At 44.1% G+C, this 6,000-nt stretch overlaps 1 pseudogene; it reads left to right on the plus strand.

The window, feature by feature from the left end:
- Nucleotides 1-3,361: 3,361 nt before the first annotated feature.
- LOC144579904 (peptidyl-prolyl cis-trans isomerase FKBP1A-like) lies at nt 3,362-5,025 on the plus strand (annotated as a pseudogene).
- The last annotated feature ends 975 nt before the right edge of the window (nt 5,026-6,000 follow it).

The following is a 6,000-nucleotide window of genomic DNA, read 5'->3' on the forward strand; positions in this document are numbered from 1 at the left end:
GCTGAGGCAGGAGAATTGCCTGAACCCAGGAGGCGGAGGTTGCGGTGAGCCGAGATCGCGCCATTGCACTCCAGCCTGGGTAACAAGAGCAAAACTCCGTCTCAAAAAAAAAAAAAAAAATACAAACTTATTAGGAAATGCTAACAACACCAAGAGAGCAAGCACAATTTGGAAAAAAATAGTATCAAAAGTAACTGTCTTAAAATTTCATGTCAGTGAACTTTTGTGGGGGTTAATTTTAGCTTTTGTATATTTATTCTTTTAGCATATTTTTTGAGCAGTAATGTGTCAGGTGCCAGAGACATGTTAAATGGGCAGAGCTTATAAGAAAAGGAAGGTAGATATTAATAATGCTAATAAAAGGAAAAAGGTGTCATGCTTATTAGATGCTAAGAAATATCCTTTAGTTCTCAGAGCAATTTTATGAAGTTGGTTCTATTTTAATCTGAATTTTACTAATAAGGAAACTACATTCCAGAGAGGTTAGGTAACTTTCCCAAGACCTCATCACTAGTAGCAAGGGATAGGATTTGATCCCAAGCAATCTAGTTAAAAAAAAACAAAAAAAACTCTGTGCTCTTAACCTCTATGCATGTTGCCTTTCATTAGTTAAATAGTCTCAGAAACATATAATAACAAACTATGATTTGTTCCATGGACTAGAGAAAGTCATGAAAGTATATAGGGTAACAGGGGATTCTAGGGAGGATAGGGAAGGCTCACCTGAAAAGGCTCCATTGAAACTGCTCATTGCCAAGAATAGAATTTTGATAAAATTACATTATGTAGTAATATTTATTGTAAGCTTGTTACATGCTCGGTATGACTTTAATGCTTTTCAGTATTAGCTCATTTTATTTTCACAATGTCCCTCTGAGGTGGGAAACGGTAACCCAGTAACCTTTCTCTTTGCTATGCAGAAGGAAGTTGAGGCTCAGGAGGTAAGGAGTTTGCTCAAAACCACACAGCTAGAAAGCAAGTCAGCACCTGAACTCAAGCCCACACTTTTTAGATTGAGTGTCTTGTGAAAGAAAAGAGCAGTGCCAACAAGTTGGAAGGATCATGTAGTCCCCCTGCTGAAAGATGCTCTCGCTGACTCTTAACTACAAATTTCTAGTTGCCAAAGGGCAGAGCAAAGAGAGCAAAAATTATGGGTAAGACCAAATTCTAAGGTGGTAAAAACACTAAAACCAAGTTTTAAAAGGAAGTAACTTGTAGTAATTGGTATGACGTGTGCCTGCTTTAAGTGCACCTGGGTTACCCTGCCACTGACAGTGGTGCAGAGTCCAGAAGCAAGGTCAATGATAAACTCCCTTGCTTGAAATGGAATGATCAGCTCCATTTCACAGAATGTCAAAGTTAGATAAACCTTTTCCCTTTTATAGGTTTTCAAGACTGAACTGCAATTGCAAAAATAATTCCTCCTTGTAATAACTACTGTGGTTAAACCTAAAGGGTAGAGAATGCATCCAGGTCTTTGGTAGTCTTTACAGTGTGAGCAGTACACTGTAGAGGCCCAATTTTTTTTTTTTTTTTAAATTGACATTAGCTTTTCTGAGATTACCTATATGTATATCAAAGTTTCTAGCAAAATTATAGACCAAGCCTTCTCAAATTTTATTGTGCATGTAAATCATCTACAATCTTGTTAAAACAGATTCTGATTTAGAAAGTCTGGGGTGGGGCCTTAGATTCTGAATTTCTAACAAACTTCAGGTGATTGTGGCAGTCGGAGGACCATACATTGAGGTTGGACACATTCGTTACTCTACTTACGTTGAGGCAAATGGATGCCCTTCCTTAGACTTCCTATTGGAGCAGCTCATTGTGGGGTGTTTCAAGCAGTTGCTACTTGCTCTGACAAACTTTTGTTCTTGGGACAGTCACTTGCCAGCTTAGGGATTTCAGTTGGCTCTAGGGTTGGAAGAGACCCCACATCACTCCAACTGGCTGTTTTCTGCATGCTTTATGGTGGTGGTTCTCAAAGTATGAGCTGGTTAAAAATTTGGGCTGCCTCTCTCTAGAGGGGCCTGCTTCTCAGCAGTCGCCTTCCCCTCTTACTCATTCCCTACTGCATTTCACAACTGTTGTTCCAACCCTTTTCCACATTCCTCAAACCCTCCCTCCTCCCCCACCGCAACTCCTTTGAGAGTTATAACCTCTCCTCCCATTTGCAGAAATGAAGGCCCAAGTTTCTTCATCCATCTTCCTTTCAGCCTTACAATATTTTTATATGAACACTTTCCTCTTTCATCCACATTTTATTCTTATCGTCTCCATTTTTATTACCTTTCCCCTGTCAGAAGGTTAATTCCCTCACGGGTGCTTTTGTTTCCATCTCTACACCTCCCCTGAGACTGCATCAGCAATGATCATTATTCCATCTTAGAGATTTAGTATCCTCTCTTACCCCATTTCTCCACTCTCTTCGCACATACTCAGTTCTCACTTTGCTTTTCCTAAATTTTTATTAAAGAAGTTAAAAAATATCCACTAAATAGAGAGAACTGTATAATGAACTCCCTTTTACCCATCAAACAATTTCAGAAATAATCAAACTTTTTCATTTTTGAATTCTGTCTTGGAAACATCTTCCCTTGGCCCTGCTCCTTTTCCTTTCATGGCCAAGCCTCTCTCCCCAGTTCCTGGCCCCCTCTGATTTGTGCCTCACGCTGTGAAGACCACCAAAGACCTGGATGCATTCTCTACCCTTTAGGTTTAATTACAGTAGTTATTACAAGGAGGAATTATTTTTGCAATTGCAGTTCAGTCTTGAAAACCTTTAAAAGGGAAAAGGTTTATCTAACTTTGCCATCTGGTTCCTGTCCTGGTCTCACTAGGCAAGTTCATCAGTGCCATTACCCATTACTGAGCTCCAAGGCCATGTCTCAGGCTTCATTCTCATTTCACCTCCCTGCAGCATTTCACTTTTTCTGAGGCTGTTCCCACTGAGCAGCTGTAAGCACACTGGCTATCTGCAGAAGGACTTTGGAAATCAGCACTCTGAAGCTAGGTCCGTCTCCTCCTCCCTTCTCCTCGGGACTTTCAGCGCTGTATCTGTTTTTCAAACTTATCACCATGTCAGAATCTCTAATCTTACCTCTGGGCCAGAAATGGAAATGGGACATTCCTTAAAAACAGTGACAGTATCTTCTAGAAAGGTAAAGTCCTTAACTGCACCTAGCACAATGTCCCCACTTAATCAAGGCACCATAAAATATTCGCTGATAATAATTACCACCCACATACAATCAGACTGTGGAAAATACAAGACAGGGGAGCGAGCCGGAAGTCGCCCTGGCTGTCCACTTCCACGCTGTTCGGGCGGACCCTCAAGCACTGGAAGAGAAGTTCCGGGGCTGGGCTGGGCTGGCCTGGCCTGGCCGGAGGCGGCGGAATGGAGCCGTGGACGGAGAATGGGGCTTCACCCGCGGCCCCACGCTGTCTTCTTTCTGGGATGCCGCAGGCGGGGCCCTGACCCACAGCCTCCTTCCCACCCCTGCCCACCTCGGAGCCAGAGACTTCGAATGGGAGGAGCTGCTGGCGCTGCTCCAGGCCAGGATCTGATGATTTTGAAGAGAGGCCCGAACAACCAAGAGGAAAACCCCTGCTTCCTTTTCCTGAAGTATGACCATGATGGAGATGAAGAAGTCGCTTCTATTGGCATTTTAAGTTCAGCAAGAAATATGGAAGTGTACCCAGGACAGTACTGTGGAACCAGTAGGGGCAAGAATGTTTATACTGTCCTGGATGATAGGACTGTGAGGACGTGGGAAATTGAAAATCCGAAGAAGCAAAAAAGTGTGCTTAAACCACAGATGATGCAGGGCAAAAAAGTTATTCCCACTACGGGCACATAAAGTAGAGATGGAAACCTCATAGCAGCTGCCTGCCAGAATGGAGACATGGAGAGCTGGGACCGAAATCTGACTGTTCATCCTGAGTTCCAGTATAAACAGGCTCGTTACCTGGGCGCACACTTCTTGCGTGACGTTTTCCTATGATGGTGATGTCCTTGCGTCTCGTGGAGGCGGGCGATGATTCATTACAATGATGGGACAACCGACAATTTAATAAGCCACTCTTTTCGGCCTTAGGTCTTTCCACCATGTTCCCAGTGGCTGCTGTTTCAGTCCAAATGATAAGCTCATAGTCACTGGGACATTTGTCCAAAGAGGATGTGCAACTTGTTTTCCTTGAGTGTAGGACTTTCCAAAGGGTGTATGAAATAGACACTGCAGAGGCTGCCTGTGGCATCCAAGGCTGAACCAGATAGATCATGATTGGAACAGGAAATGGTCATCTAAAGTCTATTACGACCCCAACAAGAATCAGAGGGGAGCAAAATTATGTGTGGTTAAAACCCAGTGGAAGAGGACTCGGCAGAGCCGTGGAACCACCGTCGGGTCGCTGTTGGTCCACGCAGCCCGCCCCTCCCGCCACCGGCCGACCCAGCGTCCGCAGCCGCCGTGAGAGTGCAGGTGGAAACCATCTTCCCAGGAGGCGAGCACACCTTCCTGAAGCGCGGCCAGACCTGCGTGATGCACTACACTGGGATGCTTGAAGATGGAAATAAATTTGATTCCTCCTGGGACAGAAAAAGCCCTTTAAGTTTATGGTACGCAAGCAGGAGGTGATCTGAGGCTGGAAGAAGGGGTGGCCCAGGTGAGTGTGGGTCATGGAGCCAAACTGACTATATCTCCAGATTATGCCTACGATGCCGCTTAGCACCCAGGCATCATCCCACCACATGCCACTCTCGTCTTTGATGTGGAGCTTTTAAAACTGGAATGACAGGAATGGCCTCCTCCCTTAGCTCCCTGTTCTTCCATCTGCCATGGAGAGCTCTGGTGCCTCCAGAAGCGTGAACGTGAATCCATATGGAGCTTTTCCTGATGTTTCATTCTGCTCTGTATAGACATCTGCTCTGACTGAATGTGTTCTGTCACTCAGCTTTGCTTCCAACACCTCCATCTCCTCTTTCCCTTTCTCCTTGTATGTGTATTACCTAAACTATATGCCATAAACCACAAATTATTCATTTTATTTTGTTTTCAATTTGGGGTGAATATTCAGTTTCAGTCTTTTGGATCTAGGTTTTCCCTTAAGAATATATGGTCAAGCATTAACAGCACAAGTGATAGGTTAACTTTAGAATAGGAATCAGTGTTAAGGGGGGGGTTGCAAGAATATTTTATTTTAATTTTTTGGATGAAATTTTTATCTATTATATATTAAACATTCTTGCTGCTGCACTGCAAAGCCATAGCAGATTTGAGGTGCTGTTGAGGGCTGAATTATTCTCCAAGTGGAGAGAGATCCTTGGGTTACAATAAAAGCCCTACCTGGCCGGGCACGGTGGCTCACGCCTGTAATCCCAGCGCTTTGGGAGGCTGAGGTGGGCGGATAATTATCTAAGCTGCTGAGGCTGAAATTTCCATGCTCTTGTAATTCTTATGTGCTAATAATTTTGAATGCATTTTAAAATTCAACGTAACACTTAAAATATCACTCATTGACAATTGAATTGAGGGCCATTCAAGTGCTCAAATGCAACTGGCAAGGTGGGGTGGGTTGGGGGAGGCAGGGCTTGGAGAGAGGGCTGAGAAGGAGAGAAGAAATGAATTCTACTTGGTTCCAGCATAATATTGCCCTCCACCACCATCACAAAAACATGAACACCTGAAAAATACCATCATACAGAACACTTTCTGACAGTCTGGACAATTGTGTTTCAGACAGGTATGTGAGGCACAGGAAGCTTTGGCCATGTTCCTCTGCCACATGCACATGCTGGCTGGGAGGCCTCAAGTGAGCACAGTCCTAACCACCATCATCTATGCGGTCTCCCTCTGCCCAGACCCAGGACACCTCTAGTATTCATTCACTATGAAGTCAGTGGTGCCTTCAAGTGCTGCCTGCCAGCCCCATAGTTTATTCATCAGCTCTGGTGCAAGCAAAGAAGATAAACAAGAAGATAAACTTAGATAAGACAAGGCT

Source organism: Callithrix jacchus, chromosome 17 (genome assembly GCF_049354715.1).
Source record: "Callithrix jacchus isolate 240 chromosome 17, calJac240_pri, whole genome shotgun sequence".
Lineage (NCBI taxonomy): Eukaryota > Metazoa > Chordata > Mammalia > Primates > Cebidae > Callithrix > Callithrix jacchus.